Source organism: Stomoxys calcitrans, chromosome 5 (genome assembly GCF_963082655.1).
Source record: "Stomoxys calcitrans chromosome 5, idStoCalc2.1, whole genome shotgun sequence".
Taxonomy (NCBI): Eukaryota; Metazoa; Arthropoda; class Insecta; order Diptera; family Muscidae; genus Stomoxys; species Stomoxys calcitrans.
Window position 1 is genome coordinate 47,739,237 of NC_081556.1, and position 24,638 is coordinate 47,763,874.

Here is a 24,638-nt window from a genome sequence, read left to right on the forward strand (position 1 = left end):
ATTTGACTGAAATTTTGCATTAAGTGTTTTATTATGACTTTAAACAACTGTGCTGAGTATGGTCGAAATCGGTCCATAACCTGATATAGCTGCCATATAAACCGATCTGGGGTCTTGGCTTCTTGAGCCACTAGAGGGCGCAATTATTATCCGATTTAGCTGAAATTTTGCATGACATGTTTTGTTAAGACTTTCAGCTACTGTGCTAAGAATAGTTCAAATCGGTCTATAACCTGATATAGCTGCCATATAAACCAATCTGGGGTCGTGACTTCTTGAGCCACTAGAGGACGCAATTATTATCGGATTTGGCTGAAATTTTGCATGGCGTGTTTTGTTATGACTTTCAACAACTGTGCTAAGAATAGTTTAAATCGGTCCATAACCTGATATAGCTGTCATATAAACCGATCTGGGGTTTTGACTTCTTGAGCCTCTGCGGGGAGCAATTCCTATTCGATTTGGCTGAAATATTGCATGACATGTTTTGTTATGACTTTCAACAACTGTGCTAAGAATAGTTCAAATCGGTCCATAACCTGATATAGCTGCCATTTAAACCGATCTGGGGTTTTGATGTCTTGAGCCTCTAGAGGGCGCAATTATTATCCGATATATAAACCGATACGGGATCTTGACTTCTTGAGCTTCTAAAGGGCGCAAGTATTGTCCGATTTGGCTAAAATTTTGTACATCGGCTTCTCTCATGATCTTTAACATACGTGTCGAATATGAAATGAAACGGTTTATAGCCTAATGCAGCCTTATAAGCCGATCTCCCTCTTTTACTTCTTCAGCCCCTAAAGTGTGCAATTCCTATTAGATTTGGGTGAAATTTTACACAATGACTTCTACTATGGTCCGAAATTAACCATTACTTGATATTGTTCCGATAACATAGCAATTCTTTTCTTTTATCCTTTGTTTGCCTAAAAAGAGATACCGTGGCAAGAGTTCGACAAATGCGATCCGTGGTGGAGGCTATATAAGATTCGGCCCTGCCGAACTTAGCACGTTTTTACTTGTTTTATTTTCTGATTATGTTTGTATTTATTTAAACTAAAATAATACTTTGCATCGATGTTTATATCTTCTTCTGCAAGAACACTTCTGTTATTAACTGCCCTTCATATATATTTACAATAATAGTTTTTTTTTTTTTGAAAAAAAAATATATATCTTTCTGTGTCTATTAGACCTGCTGTAGTAGCTCACTACTTGCACATTCGCATATTTATCATAATTTTGTAGCTTTTTTCTCGTGGGGTTTTCCCCTCCAGCCATCCAACTCAGCGTCTAGCTTGGAATGCTAGCGATAGTCGATAGCCGTTGGTGGGGTGCTGGCAGCGCAAAGCAGGCAAGCAAGCAAGCGAGCGTGCGAGCAAAATAATACCTTCAATAGAACCTACTTCAGTTACGTTTCTGCTGTGTTTTGTAGCGCACATTCATTCTTAAATAGGAATAAATATTTCCGAGGGTTAGTAATGAAAAAAAATAACAAAAAAAAAAACCAAAAAATATTAAAAGATAATAATAAAAAATTAAGAAAAAACGGAATAAACAGTGAAGGCAATGGAAACGCGTTTCAAAAAAATAAACGTTATGAAAAAAAAAAACACCAAAAATCTGTTATGGCAAAAAAGAAATGAATTCTCAAATTCGCGCTAAATGTATATGTGTGTTAAACAAGACAAGAAAAAAACGGCTTCCAACCCATAAACTCCCAATTCACACCTTAGTTTGTATTTGAAGCTTTTTTTGTGTTTTTTTTGGTTGCTACCTTAGTTGTTAAAGCGGTGTTCTATTCTCTTTACCCCCAATAATAGCCACAATGATTGAAAATATTTTGTGTAATAAATATCTACAAAAAAAGTAGAAAAACATGGCCAGTGAAAAAAAAAATTGGAACAATTTTTTATAGCTTGATTGCCTTATGACCATGACTTTGACTCTTGGCCAGGCCATACCAAACAAGTAATTAACGGTTATTGAAGTCTGCTGTTCTGCTATTGTGTGCGGGGTTTAGTTCGTTTTATTGTGGCCTCTAAGGTGTTGAGCGATAATATTTAATTAAATAAAAATATGTTTTCAATTAAGTCGTAAAAAATAAAAAGAATTTTCAAGGAATTGGCAAAAGGTTGAAAAAATGTACTGCTTATAATGTGGAAAAAACGCAATAAGTTTTTTAGTTAAATATTCTTAAGTTCTTAAAATATTAAACAAAAGTGATTTTAGAAGTAAAAAAAAATTGAGAATTCCAGTTAAATTAAACATGAGTCTGCGTGATACTTTTAATGCTTGGAAACTATGATGAAAACTAATCGGACTTTAATTTTGCGTATTTTCCGTATCAGATGGAACGACTTTAATAAAATGTAGCACACATATTAAGACGTCAAATAAAACGCCTCACGCTAAATTTTAAAAGACTCCACCAAAATTAGCCTTAAAAAGCCATATCGGATGGAAGATAGATATGGGAGCTATATCTTAGTCTGATCCGATTTAGATATGGGAACTATATCTTCATCTGATCCAATTTTAATGAAATTTCGCACACGTGTTGGCACGTCAAATAAAACTTCTCATGTATAATTTTGTAAAGATCGGACCAAAATTGTGGCTACTACAATCTTAAACGACCATATCGGCTGAAAGATATATGTGGGACCTGTGTCTAAATCTGAACCAATTTTTATGAAATTTTGCCACGAATTGGGACGCCAAATAAAACATCTCTTGAAAAATTTTGTAATGATCGGACCAAAATTGTGGCGACTACGGCCATCGAAGTCCATATCGGATGAATGATATACATGCGAGCTTTGCCTAAATCTATGCCTTAGTCGGGTTGAAACACTTTTTCATTTCTTAGGAGTCTCCAGTTTTGAGAGAAGTAAGAATGCAAATTTTTTAATCTGCAGTCTTATCCGGGGAAGATATGATCAAAATTTTGGACGGCCGCGAAACAAACTATTGGAGCCAGCTACTTAAAAATATCACTTAAGAATAGAGAATTTTTTGTAAACGAATACAATTGAATATGAAATGTTAATAACTTACAGAAATGACAGACGGTTAAAAAGAACAATTGTTAATTAAATCCTTTTTTTCCTTTTAAAATACATTGTTATAAATAATGACAAAACTTGTCGGAAGAAGCTTCAAATAAGGAAAACAAATTATTATTCTTATACCTAAATCTGATCCGATATTTTTCAAAATCAAGAGAGTTCGTTTTTCGATAAAAAAAAGCGTTGTGCAAAATTTCATGACAATCGGATAAAAAATGCGTACTGTTCCTTGATTACAAGAATAGATGGACTGTCAGATAGACGGACATATCTAAATCGAATCAGTAGGTGATTCTAAACCGATCGGAATACTTATTAATCCTTCTTAGCGTTGCAAAAAAATGCACAGAGTTATAATACCCTGTACCACAGTGGTGGTGCTATGTCCGGCCCAGCCGAATCTTGGGACCCACCACCTTGAATTCGGCTAAAAATTTATACAAAATACATTTAGTTGAAGGGCATCATTTTATTCTACATACCCAACTTATGTCAAACCAGCAAAAATTAAAGCTTCTAGGAACTGAACCAGGATGATCGAGAGACCAGTTTACATGGGAGCTACAACAGTTGCACAGTTGTTGAAAGTCATATCAAAATATCGTACGCAAAATTTCAGCCTAATCGGACAAAAATTGCGGTTTGTAAGGACTCAAGAAATCAAATTGGGAGATCGGTTTATATGGGAGCTCTATCAGATTATAAACCGATTTGAACGGTACTTGGCACAGTCTTTGGAAGTTATAACAGGAGCTCAAGAATTCAAATCGAAAAATCGGTTTATATGGGAGCTACATCAGGCAATGGACTGATTCAGACCGTATTTAGCACAGTTATTGAAAGTTATAACAAAGCACTATATGCAAAATTTCAACCAAATCGGACAAAAAAGTGGCTTCCAGGAGCTCAAGAAGTCAGATCAAAAGATCGTTTTATATGGGAGCTATATCAAGTTAAAGACCTATTTGGATTGGATTGGTACTTGGCACAGTTATCATAACAAAACACTACATGCAAAATTTCAACCAAATCGCACAAAAAATGCGGCTTCCAGGGGCTCAGGAAGTCAAATCGGGAAATCGCTTTATATGGGAGCTATATCATGTTATAGACCAATTCGTATCGTACCTTGCACAGTTGTTGAAAGTCATAACAGAATATAACGTACAAAATTTCACCCATATCGGACAAACATTGCGGCTTCCAGGGGCTCAAGGAGTCAAATAGGGTGATCGGTTTATATAGGATCTATATCAGGTTATGGACCGATTCTAATCATACTTGGCACAGTTGTTGGAAGTTATAATAGAATACAAAGTGCAAAATTTCAGCCAAATCGCACAAAAATTGCGGCTTCCAGGGGCTCAAGAATTCAAATTGGGAGATCGGTTTATATGGGCGCTACATCTAAATCTAAACCATTTGCAATCCCTAAAAACCTACATCGATATTATGTATCTGTGCAAAATTTCAAGCGGCTAGCTTTACGCGTTCCTCCTCTATCGTGATGTCGACAGACGAACGGACGGACATGGCTAGACCAATACAGACCGACACAGCGATTTAAGGTCTTAAGCCCATAAAAGGCGAAATATAACCAGATCTCGCTGAAATTTGAGTTATGTTAGATTCCTCGTCATATGTGCTGAGTATGGTACAGATCGGTCTATATTTCAATATATTAGCTCCCATAAAGACCGATATTCCGATTTAAGGTCTTAAATTCATGAAAGGCGTATTTATTACCAAATTTGTATGAAAATTTTGCTCAACGAGCTATGTTAGGCTCCTCGAAATGTGTGCCGAGTACATTTCAGATAAGTCAATATTTAGATATAACCGCCATGTAAATCGATTTCCCGATTTAAGTTCTTGAGCACATAACAAGGCTCATTTCGCTGAACATTTGATTATAAGCTGGGTTAGACCCTTCAATATCCATGCCGAATTCGGTCCATATTTGGATATTGCTGTCATATATTCGAAGATATTGGTCTATAGGCCAAAAAAGGCCACATAATGTTGAAGTATTCATTCGTTGACTTCGGGCCTGATGCTGAACACTTAGTTTTCATGTCGCTAGAGGCTTCAAGTTCCCCTGGAATGTGTAAGGTAGTTCCTATACTCGCAAGCTCGTCTGCTCGGCAATTTCCTAGTATACCTATGTGGCCGGCACTCAGAACAGTCGACTTTTGAATTCAGTAATATGTTCCCCAGAGTATTAATGGCTGACTGACTGTCTGAGAGGATATTTATGCCAATAATTGTTATGTCATTGTAAGGATCTTCGCTTGATACAAACTACAGTGGTCGGGCAACGGTCTTGATGTGACCAGTCTTAATTCCACAGAGTACACCCCAAAGCCGACCTGGTTGTTTTGTTTGAAAACATCCGTATAGCATTCCTTGTAACTTATATTACCAGGGATATTGTAATTCTAGTGGGTTCTATCAGGAATAGTGATACAGTACTTTTAATCAAAAATAGGCTCAGGTAATGTGTAATCCACACTGCCTGGAACATTGGACATAGTATCAAAGACGGCGCTTCAAAAGTTCACCTACGGCTCAATACTTAACCGGATCCAAAGGATGGCTTGTTTGTGCACACAGCCGCACTGAGGACGACAACATGTGATGCACTGAATTTAATGTTACATCTTATGCCTCTGGACATTGTGGTTAGACAAATTGCAGCGAACACTGCCGTGAGATTAACGGAGCTTTCTCATTGGTCATGTGGCGGCTACGAATACTGTGTTATCCTTGATACAATATCCGACTTTCCAGGCAGTGTGGATTACATCCTATCTGAGCCGCTTTTTGATATAAGTACTGTATCACTATTCCTGATAGAACCGATTGGAACTACGATATCCGTGGTAACAGAAGTTACATAGATTTCTAAACGGATGGTTCCAAACTAAAAGACCAGGTCAAACTAAAAGACCTGGTCATATGGAAAAGGTTACCCAAACACTACAGTGTGTATCAAGCGGAGATCTTTGCAATTAAGGAAGTGGTGGAATTGCTAAGATATAATGTTATTATGACGACTGGCATAAATATCTTCTCAGACAGCCAGGCAGCCATTAAATCCCTGGAGAACGTATTTCTGAACACCAAAACCGCCCTCGACTGTCGCAGATCTCTCAACGAGATTGCTGAACAGTTCAAAATTCACCTGTTCTGGGTGCCGGGCCACGGAGATATCCCAGGGAATTGTAAAGCGAACGAGCTTGGGAGACAAGGAACTACCCTACACATTTCAGGGATACTGGAATCTGTGGGTATGTCTCTAGCGACATGTAAGCTAAGTTTTCAGGACCAGGCCCGAAGGGCAACGAATGATAGATGGTCACAAAGAGGGGGCTGTAAGCATTCCAAAACTATGTGGCCTCATTGGCTTTATACACGTCTCAGTCATTGTGTCCGTCATGACAGGTGACTGTCTAATCGGAGAACATGATGACAGACTGAAGGTTGCCAGCAACGACTTTTGCAGAAGCTGTGAGGACATCGAAGAAGAAGAAACTATAGAACACCTTCTATGTGTGTGTCCCGCACTAGCAGTCAGAAGGAGTTCCACTTTAGGTTCTCATTTCTTTGAGAACCTGTCTCATTTAGCGGATGTGAACATTCGCAAGTTATTGGGCTTTTAAAAGCAATCTGGATGGTTCAACGGTAGGAACTAGAAGGCATCTTCCTTCCTCTGTTCCTGTGATATCACAATGGAGGAAAACGTCAAAGTGAGTCTGATGGCAGACTGCAACTTAAACCTAACGTAACCTATCAAGGATAACACAGTGTTGCAAAGAGATATCTCTATCCGTTCTCACACGACATATTTCTTACTAGTTTTTTTTTTCGATTTTCTCCCACTGTGCGTCATAGGCGGACATGATAATTTACATGCTACGGTGGCCTCCAAGTAGTTACAGTTTCTCCTTACTAGACCTGGTATGTAAACATATTCAGCGATCTCTGTATGTACCCTATTGTACTGGGTTAGGGAGATTATATCTACTGCATCCTTGGGTCACCTTTCAGTGCAAAAATTCATACAGATTTTGTACTGAGACTTATGGCTACAAAAATTTTAAAGATTACACTAGAAACTTATTTTCAATAAAATAATATTGTTGGAAAATTGAGGCGTAGGCAACATAATTGTTTCCAGGAATTAGCACAACAACAAAACAATACACTAAATAAATTGAATTCTCCCATAACTTGGCTAATAAGAACTTTATTATTGTTATTTTTATAATCATCATAGGTATGTAGGCAGGTACATATGGGTACTGTATATGGCGGCTGATCTAATTTTGTTTTCGCCCCATCATCGTTATAGCACTTCATTTACTATTGGCTAATATAAACAAGTGTCTGATATGATGATAAAATTATGTTATCGAACTGATAAATCACAAGATATGACATGGCTCGTGTTGCTTGTCTTCAAGTGTCATTACAATAGGCAACAAACAGTGTCATATAGAGTACAGTGTTTTGTCATTCAAAGCTATGTACTTGACAACGAAGGTCAGATGACATTCTAAGAGGAGGAAAAACAATGTGAAAAACGTATATCATAATGTAATTATTAAATTGGAAATTTTCTCCATGATCATTCCAAAAAGGAACAGGGGCAAATTTATAAATACATATATAAATTAATAATTACCACTACTGTGGTAGAGGGTATTAAAACTTTGTGAATTTGTTTGTAACACCCAAGGAGGAAGAGAGATAGACCCATTGATAAGTATACCGATCGACTCAGAATCACTTTCTAATTCGATTTCGCTATGTCCGTCGGTCCGTCTGTCTGTCCATGTCTTTTTGTAATCAAGGTGCAAGTCGCATTTGTTGTCCGACTGTTACAAAATTCTGCACAAGTCACATTTTGATCCAAGGACAAATGCTATTGTTTTAAAAAAAAGTCGGTCCAGATTCAGATATAGCTCCCATAAATATCTTTCATCCGATAAAGCCTATTTAGGCTATAAAAGCCACAATTTTGTTCCAATCTTTACAAAATTTTGCATTGGATTTTTCATTTCACGTCCCAATACGTGTAAAAGATTTCATTAAAATCGGTTCGGATTTAGATATTGCTCCCGTATATGTCTTTCATCCTATTTGGCCTTTGAAGGCTATAGAAGCAACAATTTTGTTCCGATCTTTACAAAATTTTGCATGAGATGTTTTATCTGACGTTCCAATATGTGTGCAAAGTTTCAAAAAAGTCGGTTCAGATTTAGATATAGTTCCCATATATATCTTTCATCCGATATAGCCTATTTAGGCTGTAAAAGCCACAATTTTGGTCCGATCTTTACAAAATTTTACACGAGATGTTTCATTTAGCGTCCCAATACGTTTGCAAGATCTTTCATCCGCATATCATGCATATATTTCATCCTTTATTGGCTTTAATAGCCAATAGCCTTTACTTTACTTTACTTTAATTGGCTATGATAGAATATTTGTTCCACTAGCCGAACGTAGAATAACATTCTAAATGCCTCGATCTTCCGCGCTCATTTTAAAATCTCTGACACCAAGTAACGAGGTGTCACCCACCACTTGATCTTTCCATCGGGCTTTTGGTCTTCCCGGTTTGCGTGTACCATCGTGTTTGCTGGAGCTTCTTCATCCATTCTGACATCATGACCTAGCCAACGCAGCCCACCACTTGATCTTTCCATCGGGCTTTCGGTCTTCCCGGTTCGCGTGTACCATCGTGTTTGCGGGAGCTTATTCATCCATTCTGACAACATGATCTAGGCAACGCAGCCGTTGTATTTTGATACGTGTAACTATGCTATAGTCGTCATACAGCTCATACAGCTCGTGGTACATACTTCGCCTATATCCTCTTGACGCAAATTGGTCCAATGTTTTACGAAGAATCATTCTCTCAAATACTCCAAGCACTGTCTCATCTGCTTTCACAAGTACCCATGCCTCAAAACCATATAACAACACGGGTAGTATCAATATCTTGTTAGTGTGATCTTCGTTTGTCGAGAGGTGGCCTTGTTTTCAAACTGATTACTTGATCCAATGTAGCATATGTTTGGCAGTATTATTCGTCGCTTTATCTCGTAACTAGTGTCAATCGTTTCGAGGCAGATAAAGTTACTGACTATCTCAAAGTTGTGGTTACCAACTTTTTCCCTTTTCTTTATCTGCTTGGTTGTACAGGGCTTTTTGAGAGTTGAAACCATCCATTTCGTCTTATCTCCACTTACTGCCAGATACATTTTGACAGACTCTCTTTCGATTCTTTCAAAGGCTGCAGTTAATACTTCCGGTGACCGACCAATGATGTCGATGTCATCAGCATAGGCGAGTAGCATGTGTTCTCTTGTGATTAGCGTGCCATATCTATTCACATCTGCATCTCGCATAATCTTCTCCAGCAGGATATTAAAGAGATCACACGATAGGCTGTCTCCTTGTCTGAAACCTCATTTGATATGAAATGGTTCGGAGAGATTCTTTCCGTATCAGCATGTATCATACTGCAGAGTCTTATTAATTTTGCAGGGATACCAAACTCAGACATGGCTTGAAATACCTTTGAACGCAAAGGAGTATCGAGAGCGGCTTTGTAGTCAACAAAGAGGTGGTAGGTGTTGATTTGTCCATCTCGGGTCTTTTCCAGGATTTGGCGCAGTGTGAATATCTGGTCTAGGGTGGATTTACCTGGTCTAAACCGCATTGATAGGACTCAATTATCTCATTGACTTTAGGTTTTAATCGTTCACACAGTACGCACGAGAATATCTGGGGAGGAGACTTATTCCTCTGTATTTGGCGCATTTCGTCTTGTCTCCTTTCTTGTGTACGGGAGATAGTATGCTGAGGTTCCAACCATCGGGTATGCGCTTTCAGATTGCGCTAGTCAGATTGCGCAGATAAGTTAATGCATATGCCTTATCAGCTTTTCCTTTTCTCCCGATACCTCTCCTTCATCTGGCGCGTTGCTACTGATTGCAGGGTTGCATTATATGCCGCATTCTTGGCTTCAGTAGCACCACGACTCTCTTGGTCGTACCATGGGTTTTTTGGGGGGAGGCTTCCGGTACCCAAGTACGGATTTTGCAGCATTTTTCATGGAGTAGGCAATAGTTTGCCACTGCACAATTATATCATCGGGGCGAGGAGTGCTTTCAACAAGCAGTTGGATCAGTCGAGTGGAATATGCCGCTGCCACCTGTTGTGTTTGCAGCTTTTCAATGTCCAGCTTCCCTGCAGTGTCAGATCGTACTTTCTTCGCCATGTCCAAACGGGTGCGAACTTTTGCCGCAACAAGTTAATGATCCGAATCTACATTCGCTCCACGGATCGATCGTACATCTAACATGCTGGATGAATGCCTTCCATCTATCACAACGTGATTAATATGGTTCCTTGTGTTTTGATCGGGTGGCAGCCATGTGGCTTTGTGAATATTTTTATGTTGGAATCTGGTGCTACTAACTACCATGTTTTTTGGCGCGGCGAGATCTATCAGCCTCAATCCATTAGTAGAAGTAGAGGCTAAACTTACCAACTGTTGGACCAAAAATGTCTTCCTTCCCTATCTGCGCATTAAAATCTCCCAGAACGATTTTAATATCATGGGCGGGGCAGCGGTCATATTTTCTCTCTAGGGGCTCGTAGCAAATATGTTTGGTATGCTCGTTCTTGTCTTTAGTCGGGACATGGGCACAAATAAGGTTGATGTTAAAGAATTTGGTTTTTATGCGGATTGTGGCTAGCCTCTCATCCACTGGAGTAAAGCTGGAGACAAGATGTTTCAGTTTCCGACTAACCACAAATCCACAGCAAAATTCATGCCTCGTGTTATGGCAGCTATAGTATAGATCATCACCATTTGGTGTTGTACTGTCGCCATTCCCAGTCCATCGCACTGCCTGTAAGGCGATAATATCTGCCTTGTACTTCTCTAATACATCCGCCAGCGCGTGTACTGCACCTTATCTATAAAGAGTGCGGACATTCAAGGTACAGATCCGCAAATCATGGTCCTTTTTCGATTGCGTGGGTCGTCAATGGTGTGGGGGTCCGTTTTTACTATTCCTTTGTTTACCATAGTTTTCCTGGGGCGGTTTACTGGCCCAGCGCTCCAACTGCATGGGTTTTTTGGCTATAGACCGCCCGACTTTTGCCTTTCCTTACTGGTTTTAACAAAATTTCTTTTCATCTTTTCATGATACTACTTTGTTTTAACAAATTCAATGATTTTATTGTGTTTGAGAGGCCAGTTTCCTTTTTTTTGTCTTCTTCCTCAATTATATCATCTTCTTTTCTTCTCTCATTTTATTGGTTTTTTGTGTTCGGTCATTGCTTTTTCCCCTTTTCTCAAGTGCGTGTGTTTGACCTGGAAGAGACCGCAAAATCGGGCATATAATAAAAGTAAAAGTGTTTCAGCTAGCGTTTTAAACATCTTTTGTTTTGTATTGTATTACAACATACGAACGAACAGATCTTTCACCCAGTTTTTGTGGTTAATTAATAAAAGCGGTAAGGAGGGGTGAGGGGCAAAAGCCAGAAAACATATCAACAAAGGTAACAAAAATTTATGTACGCAGTAGCTGAGACAAATGCCGGGATTGAACTTCGCCATGCATATACTGTAGAAATTTGAGCCGCGGAAGAAATCAAAAATGCCATTTATGATAATCAACATCGACTTCCATGGGCAATAGACTGACTCAATATTGGTTGACAATTTTCTGCATAAAATTATTAAGGATGGGTGAACGAGGGACGGACAGACAGACATAATTTATGGCCTTTTCTTTATAATGAATCGTTTAAAGATTTGAAAAAAATGCATATCGTTGGTGGTAATGTTTGGGGTCTTTGTCGTTCCTGGTTTCTCATATTACCCTAGAGGTTTTGAGGGGATAAAAATAGCTTACATCGTTTTTGTGATAACTAATTTAAATAAATGTTTACTAATATATACGAAGAGCACAAAAACAAAAACGTTACCAATGTGCATTTTTGATTTGAAAATTTAACCCTCATCATTTGTCTGTCCATCCCTCCAATGGTCAGCGCGAAGGTTTATCAAAAAAATAAAATAACAAAAATTCACTTTCTATTTCTATGGCATGGATTCTTAAGGCAGACGTCATGCACTTGTTGTTTTTGTTTTATTTATGTTAATTTTTCTACACAAATTTCGCTTTTAAAATTCAGGTTCAGTTTCAGTTTCGATATGGGTTTTCTTAATCACTGGCAAGTATTGAAGAAATTAATCACATGATTAAAATAATATTTCTTCCGTTATGCTTTGATTGACTGTTGGGTATTTGTTTCAAAAGACAATATATGTTATCTTATTATAAATTTTCAAAAGAATAGAGAAGGAGGAGGGCTGGGAGGTTGCCCTTACCTACCACCCAGTATTTTATTGAACTGTAAATATCAAATTTCATTTAGTTAAGCTTTGCTATTTAGCGCCAATATATAAAAACAAAAATTAGTAGAATAAATTTACAACTTTCTAACGATTAGATTAGCCTAAATAACGCATTATTTCATGATTATAAAATAGCAAAAACAAATTATTATCGCTTTTATATATATAATAGAAGATATTTTTTCCCCAATAGAAATGAACTTTGAAATTTAGAAGTTCCATGGAAGTTTGATTAGTTTAGAAATTCAAGTTGCAAAGATTTGCTTTTTGGTAGATTTCTGATAAATCTTGCTATATATAACTTTATTGTTTAGTCTTATCTTTGATAATGATATTATTGGGATTTTACAGGAGTTGTAGAAGAGAAATACTCAATAAATTTTAAAGCTCAACACTAGTTAAAATGAACTATATCTGTGGAATATAAAGCTTTATATAGCGCTAAGAATTTATATGCTCCATGTTAGTAAGGAATTGGTTTTAAATAGTTTTAGTTCACTTTAAACATCTCACCGATAAGTTATGAACTAACAAGCACTTAAACTGAAAGGTAAAATTATTGAAAAATAAATGGCTTTTCCGAACTCTGGATGATCCAAGTGGAGATTGGCGCACACATCTTTATTACACAACCCATTTAGTTCCGCCTGTCTTTTTAAGAGTTCTTTCGGTAATAAGTTTCAAAAGACGTATCGTCGACGATAATATGTTTTTATCCTTTTTTGGCAAATTGCTTGCTTATTACAAAGCAAGTAGTTTTAGTAAGTTTTAAACTATTTCGAGTTTTTAACTATTTCATCTATACTCACGTAAAGATAGTTTAATTTGTACAAAGTTTATTTTCTAATGCGTAAGAATTCATTAGAATTTTTATTTAAACATGAGTACAGATCATGAACTAACGTGTATTATGAAATCAACTCGTATTTACAAAAATCATTTTTCTGATGGGAAAAATAAATATATAAATTAAAAAAGGAGAGATAATGTTTATTACTTCCCTAGATCATCAATGTCAGATTTCTGAAAGCAACATTTTCTTGTTAAATTTTTAAAAAATATCTGAATTTTTCTTAAGAACGAAAAATGTTTAGCTTTTTAGGAAGTTACAGAAATGTTTGTTATACCCATCACCGAAGGATGGGGTTATATTCATTTTGTCATACCGTTTGCAACACATCGAAGTATCCATTTTCGACCATATAAAGAATATATATTTTTGATCGGCGTAAAAATCTAAGACGATCTAGCCATGTCCGTCCATCTATCCATCTGTCTGTTGAAATCACGCTACAATCTTAGAGAGATATTGAGCTGAAACTTTGCACAGATTCTTTTTTTGTCCATAAGCAGGTTAAGTTCGAAGATGAGCTATATCGGACTCTATCTTGATATAGCCCTCATATTGACCGATCCGCCGACTTAGGGTCTTAAACCCATAAAAGATACATTTATTTTCCGATTTTACTCAAATTTGGGACAGCGAGCTATGTTAGGGCCTTCGATATCCTTCTACAATTTGGCTCAGATCGGTCCAGATTTGGATATAGCTGCCATATAGGTCAAACTCTCAACATAAGGCTTTGGGCCCATAAAAGGCGATTTCGCCGAAATTTAGGACGATCTCTCGATTTAAGGTTTTGAGTCCATAAAAGGCTCATTTATTGTCCGATGTTGCCGAAATATGGGACAGTGAGTTGTGTTAAGCTCTTCGACATCCCTCTTCATTTTGGCCCAGATCGGTCCTGATTTGAATATAACAGCCATATAGACCGATCTTTCGATTTAAAGTTTTGGGCCCGTAAAAGGCGAATTTATTCTTCCATGTCGCCGAAATTTGGATCAGTGAATTGTGTTGGGCCCTTCGACATTATTCTTCAATTTGGCCCAAATCGGTCCAGATTTGGATATAGCTTCCATATAGACTGATATCTCGTTTTTAAGACTTGTTCCCATAAAAGACGCATTTATAATCCGATTTCACTGAAATTTGACACAGTGACTTATGTTAGACTTCTCGACATCCTTGTCGTACATGGTTCAGATCGGTTTATTTTTAGATAAAGCTACTAAAAGGATCAATGTTTTGTTATACACAATTGAACAACGACTTGTACTTATTAGTATTTGGTCCAAATAGGAACATATTTCGATATAGCTGCTATGGGACATAAGGTATGCATTTTTCACCGGATTGGTGGGTATCTAAAGTTCGATCCGGCCGAACTTTACGCCTTTTTATTTGTTTTACTTATTTGTTGAGCTTTTCCTATAAATGTTGGCGCCAAGTTCTAGTTTTTTATTAACCCCAAAGTAAACCTAGCAAAAAAATTAATGATAACATATTAAATTTATTGAAATTCACAATGATAATCAATAAATATTACTTATTTGTCAAGTTTTTTCCTTAACTAAAAATTTAGTGGACACTTACATATATAAAGTTTGTAGGAACTTTTAAATTCAAAAAGTGTTTTTTACCTATATGATTTTTGTTATTATATTTCGTGTAAAATAATAGTTTGGAAACAAAGTGCAACCAAAAATCTTAACCAGAGTCTTAAATAGGTCTATATAACCGCTTTGTTAACTGTTATACGGTAGTATAACTCCTTGGGAATATTTTATACAAAGTATTACAAGTATATAGTGTATATTGTATAACAATTTTATAAACTGCTTTGTTTGCTCTTTACAGATTATAAGATTATCCAAGTTTAATATAATAGATAGCATGGTTATATAAAAGTTCAGTAAACTGTTATATACCTATATAACAGTTTATAACACTTTGGTACAAACTACTTGCATTGAGTAGAGAGTTACAGCGGTCAAAAAAAGTATTCATCATTAGCAAAATTGATAATAAATTCACTTATTTTGGGTAATTGAAGAAAATTTAAAGTAAACAAATAATGCAGTTTTATGCAATAGTTTATTTTTCGTAATATGTTTTAAAATAAAATCAAAAAATAAATTTAATTAGCGCAAAAAATGCAATTTTATATAATAACACCAAAAACAGAACAAAAAAAGTATTCATCATTGATGTGCTATCATCAAAGTCAAATTCAAATATTATTTGGGAATCCCCCTTTTCTGTTTTATTTAGTAAAGGAGGCTTTGCCCTTGACAGCAAATATTTAATTTCATTGAAAATATAGTTTTTGTCAAAATGGGTCGTAAGCAAAACGAGGTTTCTGATGAGGTAAAAGTTTTGATAATAAAACACCACAGGAATGGTTTAACTCAAAAAACTATCAGTGAAATATTAAATAGACCACGATCTACTATACAATCCATCATCAGAAAGTGGACAGAAACGAAAACTGTTGACAATAAACCAAGATCTGGTCGACCAAAAGCACTTTCAGTTGGAGATGTGCGTTGGCTAGTGCGGCAAGTTCAGAAAACTCCGAAGACAAATGCGACCATTCTTCGTAAAAACACTATGGAATATTTAGGGAAGGAAGTTACTACACAAACAATTCGAAATACACTCAAAAGGCATAGTTACAGAGGAAGAACTGCACGTAAGAAGCCCTTTATAAATAAAATAAACCGAGTGAAAAGGCTAAACTTCGCAAAAATGTATGTAAAACAGCCCGAATCATTTTGGAAAACAGTCATTTTTGCAGACGAGAGCAAGTTTAATCTTTTTGGGTGCGATGGAAAGGTCATAGTGTACAGAAAACCAAATACAGAGCTTGAAGAACGAAACACAATTGCTACTGTAAAACATGGTGGAGGTGGTTTAATGGTTTGGGGGTGTATGGCGGCTTCAGGAGCGGGAAATCTTGAAATTATTAATGGAGTAATGGATCATAAGTATTACATTGACATTTTAAAGAGGAATTTAAAAGATAGTGCTGTAAAACTTGGGCTTGGTAATAACTTTCAATATTATCAAGATAATGACCCCAAACATTCTGCTTTAAATACCAAGATGTGGATGCTGTATAACTGCCCCAAAGTCATTAAAACTCCTCCTCAAAGTCCCGACTTGAACCCAATTGAACATCTTTGGGAACATCTCGAACGCAAATTGAGAACGCGCAATTTTTCGAGCAAGAGTCAAATGCAACAGGTGATAATGGAGGAATGGACTAATATAGACCAAAATATAACCGCTAAATTAGTCCAATCGATTTTAAACCGTTTAAAAGAAGTTATAAGTCGAATAACAAAGTATTAATTTTTTTAAATTATGTTATTTATTTTTTTTTTTTTTTGCAATGATGAATACTTTTTTTGTTTAATTTTTTGTGTTCAGCTGTAAAATGGCCCTTTTTGTTCCAATAAATACTATTTTTTTCTTTAAAAACAATGAAATTGTGTACATATATATCACACAAGCACTACTGCATCATTAGTTTAATATGTTTTTATTCCAATTGTCTTTTGTAGACTTATTAAAAAAAAACATTGAATGATGAATACCTTTTTTGACCGCTGTATATCGATTTAAAAGTTTGTCCTTTAATAAACAACTTTCAAATATGGCAGAAGTTTTGACAACTATTCTATGTAAAAGTACAATAGTTATTAAATTGTTAATGCAGTTTGAAATACTTACTACCAATTTGATACAGGTAAAAAGCTTTAAAACCATTTTATAGATGTATAACAGTTTCATTAACTGTTATACTGATCTTTTATATAGAATTAAAGAACCATATAACATTAGATTATCAATACAAAAGTTCAGCGAAACAGTTGTACAGTAATAGAACAGCTTTTGGAACTATATACAACATAAAAACTTTTTGCAACCTCAAAAAAGTTGGGATGTTTTTGTATATCAGTTTCTTCAATTTTAGTTCAATATCTTACAAATTTATTCAACATAATGTTTTCAAAATAATGTGATTCTATAGCACGAAGGAGTTTCAGAAGTTACTTTTTTAGATGTATAACAATTTCATTAACTGTTATACTGATCTTTTATATAGAATTAAAGAACCATATAACATTAGATTATCAATACAAAAGTTCTACGAAACAGTTGTATAGTAATAGAACAGCTTTTGGAACTACATATAACATAAAAACTTTTTGCAACCTCAAAAAGTTGGGATGTTTTTGTATATCAAATGCAAATGCAAATTATGCCCATGAACATTCCACTAAGGAACAGTGGCAGGAACATCAGTTTCTTCAATTTTAGTTCAATAACATCAGTTCCTTCAATTTTAGTTCAATATCTTACAAATTTATTAAACATAATGTTTTCAAAGTAATGTGATTTTATAGCACGAGGGAGTTTCAGAAGTAACATTTTATACATGTATAACGGTTTCATTAACTGTTATACTGATCTTTTATATAGAATAAAAGAACCATATAACATTGGATTGTCAATACAAAAGTTCAGCGAAACAGTTGTACAGTAATAGAAAAGCTTTTTGGACTATTATACAACACAAAAACTTCTTTCAACCTCAAAAAATTTTGGATGTTTTTATATATCAGTTTCTTCAACTTTAGTTCAATATCTTACAAATTTACTAAACATAATGTTTTCAAAGAAATGTGATCCTACAGCACGAGGGACTTTCAGAAGTTTGATATTATCCCCATATACTTGTATATGTCATAATCCACGTAATTCTATTTAATTTATTCATATTTAGCCTTGTGACTTTCATAATGATGAGGGTGCAATTATGCCTATTATATTAAAACTTTTAAAATGTTTACTTAAACAAATATAAATATTAATCAAAACAGCTGTTACTACAATATGTAGAAGTATGGTTATAATTTTGTTCCCTATTCCGCTGTGGATTCGTTATACAATATTAGCACTTCATTAAGATAATTTAACACGAAATGCCATATGATCAACTGTATTGAATAACATGGAGCTAATTCAAACATATGTAAATACTTATCATTTAAACTAAACACGCTTTTTGCCAACAAAATCGATTAAATAATATTCGCTGACCATTGCTTTTTGTTAGCTATGTCACATTAACGGTTATTTTCTTTAAAGAGTTATATTTGTATTTTTTTTTAAACAATTAGTAACGGTTTTTGTAAGGTGGGCAATTAAAATTTCAGTTGCAAAAATTGAGAGATTCCATTTCTTTTTCACTTGAGGTTTATAGCGTAGGGTATTTTCTTTGTATGTTATAAAAAAATTTTTGCTACAAATGGAAAAAATGTTCATACAGTTAATATGTAATTCCAAAGCTCTTATCAATTTGTTGTAGTTTTGAATTTTTTTTAAGGGGTTGCCTAGTCTTATTATCTTTTGCTACTACATACCATTTAATAAAGTAACATTTTGTGAGTATTTACACGTACAAATAAACAACAACAAAAAAATTTAATTGTTTTTCATCAATGAAAGACGCGGCGGGTATTACTGTTTGGTGATGACTTGAAAGTGACTTTTTTTACATTTTATTATTGGCCAAAACTGCGTGTTATGGCGGGGTTTTGTTAGGTTGGGAGCCAATTGAATATGAAATTTAGTTTAAAATATTCAGAATATTGTGACTCTAATAGAAATGCTAATAAGTTGCCAAAATAAGCGATAGACTAATAAAAGAGTATATTCTTAGTTTTTGTGGAAATTTTATGGATTGGAGAAATTAGAATAATTTTTTTTGATTCTTTGATTAAATATGTGTGATATCCATGATGAATTTCTTCAAAAATATTTTTTATATTTAAATAAGCAATTTGTAACTGTCAGAAATTTGATAACTTTGATATAAAGCGAAAATAAAATCACTCAACAGCATCAACAAATTTTTATGAAGATAGATTAGTCATCTTGTTAAGAAGATGCTTGAAGTAAAGTGGAATTTTAACAATTCCTTCTTAGAAAAGACTGAACAAAATTTTCCAGAATCTAAAAAACCACCAAATCGAACATGGGGATGGTCGGGAGAACAATATGGGGTCAAGATGGCAAGTTTTGGAAAGTAGAAAGCGAATTTGATATCTAAGTTATGGCCAAAAATCCCATTCTTTCTGTGAAGTTATTACGAAATATCAACAATGAAAAATATGCACACTTTGGCATTGGTTTAAACTTTAAAGTGTTTAGCAAAAATTTAAACTTAATTCCCGTATTAACACTTAAAACCATAAGTGTTAAAACTTTATTTAACAAACAAACAATATATTTAAATATTTTCTAAACACTAATGATGTTTAAATTCAGTTGACGACGACAATGATAACGATGCCAAACGTCATTGTGATTGTTTTACACTTTTTTATAAATTTTTTTGTTTTGCTCTTCACGGCTTCAATTAGTATTCAGTTAAATACATTTCATTTATTTAAATATTTATATTTAGTTATTTTCTTGTTTTTTTTTTTCTCTCTCTCTCTCTATCTCCCTCTACCGTCATCTCTATCCATTTTTGTGCTTTGTGCATTGGTTGTGTAATAAAGTGATTTTAAAGCTTTAAACAAGATCTCCTCCAGTTAACAGAAATTTTTAATTACTATAATGGATAAACATCATCATTATGGATAACCTTAGAAACAGCACGTCATAGCAAAAAGTGATTGTTGCATAAATAAAAAGTATTTAACGCATTTTCATCGTTAAATGAAAGAGATGTATTAATCATCACTGTTCATTTACTAGTTAAACATAGAATTTTGAAAAGGTCATAACACATGCCTGGTTGTTGTTGGTGAATGGATAGTTTAAAATAAAAACAAGTAAGAGCGTGCTAAGTTCGGCCGGGCAGAATCTTATATATCCTTCACCATGGATAGCATTTGTCGAGTTCTTTGCGCGGTATCTCTTTTAAGGCCAACAAAGAATAATGAATAACAACTGTTATGCTATCAAGTTATAGTCCGATTCGGACCATAAATGAATTTAATGCTGAACATTGTAGAAGTCATTGTGTAATGTTTCAGTCCATTCGGATAAGAATTGCGCCTTGTAGGGGCTCAAGAAGGAAAATCAGGAGATCGGTTTATATAGGAGTTGTATCAAGCTATAGATTGATTCATACCATATTAAACAAGTATGTTGAAGGTTATGGGAGAAACCGTTGTACAAAATGTCTGCCAAATCGGATGAGAATTGCGCCCTCTAGAGGCTCAAGAAGTCAACATGCCAGATCGGTTTATATGACACCCATATCAGGTTATATGCCGATTTATACCATACTTAGCACAGCGATATCAAAACACCACGTGCAAAATTTCAGTCAAATCAGATGAGAATTGCGCCCTCTAGAGGCTCAAGAAGTCTAGACCCAAGATCAGTTTATATGGCAGCTATATCAAAACATGGACCTGTAGGTCAGTTGGGATTGTAAATGGGCTACAATCCCAACTGACCTACAGTAATAAGAAGTATTTGTGCAAAATTTTTAGCGGCTAGCTTTACTCCTTTGAAAGTTAGCGTGCTTTCGATAGACAAAAGGACATGGCTAGATCGATATAAAATATGACATTTTCGATTAAGAATATATATACTTTATGAGGTCTTAGACGAATATTTCGAGGAGTTACAAACAGAATGACGAAATAAGTATACCCCCATCCTATGGTGGATGGTATAACAAGTAAAATCGTGCTAAGTACGGCCAGACCGGATCTTGTGAATCCACCGCCATGGGATTCCGCTAAAAATTTATACAAACTTAATATAGTTGAAGGGCTTTATTACATTACATTATTAAACTTACAGGAACCGAACATGGATAATCGAGAGACCAGTTGTTATGTGAGCTATATGAAGTTATAAAATGATTTGGACCGTACTTGACACAGTTTTTATAAGTCATAACAGGACATGGCATGCAAAATTTTAAATCGGATAAAAATTGCGGCTTCCAGGGGCTCAAGAAGTCAAATCGGGAGATCGGTTTATATGGGACCTATACCAGGTTATAGACCGACTTGGACTTTACTTACTACAGTTGTTGAAAGTCATAACACAACACTATCTGCTAAAGTTAAGCCAAATGAGAAAAAATTGCGGCTTGTAAGCGCTCAAGAAGTCAAATCGGGAGATCCGTTTATATGGGAGCTATATTAGGTTATCGACCGATTTGGACCCTGGACCACAGTGGTGGTGTAAGTTATAAAAATATTATTCCCGTTAACGTTAATTTTTCTTTTCCTTGCTTTTACTTATCTGTCTCCCTTTCTTTTACACTTTTTTCCATTTTTATACCTACCACCCAAGGATGGGGGTATATTCATTTTGTCATTCCATTTGCAATACCTCGAAATATCCATTTCCGAACCTAGAAAGTATATATGTATATTCTTGATCACCGTAAAAATCTAAGACGATCTAGCCATGTCCGTACGTCTGTTGAAATCACGCTACGGCCTTTAAAAATGGAGATAATGAGCTGAAACCTTTCACCGATTCTTTTTTTGTCTATAAGCAGGTAAAGTGCGAAGAAGGGCTATATTGGACTATATATTGACATAGCCCCCGTATAGACTGGCCCGTCGATTAAGGGTCTTAAGCCACATTTACTATTCGATTGTACTGAAATTTGGGACAGTGAGTTGTGTAAGGGGTCAGTCGACAAATGCAAATTGCAATTTTTTCCCATGAACATTCCACTAAGGAACAGGGGGGAACGATCTCTTGATTTAAGGTTTTGGGCCCATAAAAGACGCATTTATTGTCCGATTTCGCCGAAATTTGGGGCAGTGAGTTGTGTTAGGTCCTTCGATAACCCTCTTCAATTCGGCTCAGATCGTTTCAGATTTGGATATAGCTGCCATATAGACCGATCCACCGATTTAGGGTTTTAGGCCCATAAAAGCCACATTTATTATCCGATTTCGCTGAAATTTGACACAGTGACTTATGTTAGGCTCTCATCCATCTCTTCCAACATGAATTTCTAAAAAAAAACTCTAAAATAGTTTCCAAAAAATGCCTAAATTAATCAAAGCAAGTAACAGGCAAACATAAAAAATAGCATAACATTTTTTTTTCAGCAGATTTTTGTACTTAAAACTGCACATTTTGTTTGCTGATTTAGCTGACCGAAATGTTTACTAATACAGCAGCCCTATGTTTGCTGAAACAGCGTTAATGCCTACTTTTCCATTTTCAGCAGACAAAAACTGCTGTTTTTACTGTTTTGAATAACACTTTTAACTGTTTTGAATAACAAATTTGGTTGAGTGTAAAGTTTTTCTTTATAGACATAAAAGAATGAAGATGCCTTCTAGTTCCTAAAAGCAATCAATTTTATTAAATTCTATACCCCTTAAGTAAATTATGATGCAACTTAGCAAATGGCCCACTAACTTACATTAATGGTCTCTGGGAAACCCCTTCCTTCCTCAATCACTTTTGTTTTTCTTAACACATCACTCAGAAACTTATTTATATAGTAAATAGCGTAGAGCAGAAAAACGTTTATAAGCATATCAGGCAACAACAACAAAAATAAAATATACTACTCTACTATACTTTGAAGGTCACATAAATTACTTACTGGACATTATAATAATAAAGAGTACGAGCGGGTGTAGTAGTATACCTGTTATATGCTTCACTGACACTGTAGCTGTTGCTGCTGCTGCCCACTATTCACTATACAACTCCTTCATGCCAAACCCCTGCTCCAGGCATAACAAACATTGTGATCTAATATTTTCCAAGTGATGGCGAACGAGAGTGCAAAAGGGGCATAGGTACCTGGGGTACAGTGTGAAACCTCTTTAAGGTTTATTTTACTCATGCTTTAATGTTATTTTCTTACATGTTTGTTATTTTTCTGCTGATGTAAAAAATATACAGCTCACAATCTGATCATAGTGAAATAATGTGTTAAGTGTTTATTGTTAAAGTTAATTAAAAAGGTTTTAGTTCACATAAAAAATACATGAAATACCAAACAGCGTGGTAGGAAACCAAGAAACGTAGAAATACAATTTATGGGGAGGGTATAAAGTATTTCAGCCTTATTCACAAAACTTAATGTAGATTTGAAATAGGTTTATTTGACAGTTCTATAAAGGAAATGTGTCAAATAAACGTATTTCAACTTTAATTGGCGGTTTTGTAGTCAACAAAGAGATGGTAGGTGTTGATTTGTCCTTCTCGGGTCTTTTCCAGGATTTGGCGCAGTGTGAATATCTGGTCCAGGGTGAATTTACCAGGTCTAAAGCCGCATTGATAGGGCCCAATTATCTTATTGACTTTTGGGTTTATTCTTTCACACAGTACGCTCGAGAGTGTCTTGTATGCGATGGGGAGGAGACTTATTCCTCTGTAGTTGGCACATTCCGTCTTGTCTCCGATGATTGAAAACTCTTGTGCTGAGTTTTCAATCATCGGGTATGCGTTCTTCTAGCCAGATTGCGCAGATAAGCTGATGCACATCGCCTCCGATCGCGGGTAACCCGTCGATTCCTGCTGCCTTGTAGATCTTTAGTCGGGTCACTGCTACTTGGACCTCATTCTGACTAAGAGGTAAACATTCCAAACCATCATCAGGGATTGGTCCTGCGGTATCCTCTTCGCCGCCAACGTCGAACACTAGCAGTTGGGTTAAATGTTCTTTCCATATCCTCAGCATGTTGTCTGTGTCAGTTTCCAGATTTCCATCATTGTCCCTGCAGGAGGATGAGCCTGCACCAAAGCCATCGGTTTGATGTTTAATTCTTTGGTAGAATTTTCGGGCTTAATTTTGATTCCTGTACATGTCAGTTCGCTCGCACTCACGTCTTTATACCCTTTTTATACCCACCACCGAAGGATGGGTGTATATTCATTTTGTCATTCCGTTTGCAACACATTGAAATATTCATTTCCGCGTATATATAAAGTATATATGTTCTTGATCAGCGTAAACATCTTTGACGATCTAGCCATATCCGTCCGTCTGTCTAATGAAATTAAGCTACAGTCTTTAAAAATAGAGATATTGAGCTGAAACTTTGCACAGAACTTTTTTTTGTCCATAAAGATGTTTAGTTCGAAGATGGGCTATATCGGTCTATATCTTGATATAGTCCCCATATAGACCGATCCGTCGATTTAGGGTCTTAGGCCCAAAAAACCACATTTATTATCCGATTTTGCTGAAACTTGGGACAGTGAGTTATGTTGGGCCCTTCGACATATACCTTTAATTTGGCCCAGATCG

The 24,638-nt window shown here is 35.6% G+C and overlaps 1 protein-coding gene across 2 annotated transcripts in view; it reads left to right on the forward strand.

Moving 5' to 3' along the window:
* Positions 1-24,638, forward strand: part of LOC106092299 (uncharacterized) — a 55,526-nt gene that overhangs the window by 13,983 nt on the left and 16,905 nt on the right. The window contains exon 1 of one of the 2 annotated variants that reach the window (XM_013259125.2): positions 1,394-1,477. The exons of the other annotated variant lie outside the window; for it this stretch is intronic. The gene's annotated coding sequence lies outside the window, so the exon portion shown is untranslated. Of the gene's footprint in view, positions 1-1,393; positions 1,478-24,638 lie in introns of those variants that run through there. 2 annotated transcript variants of the gene reach the window in all.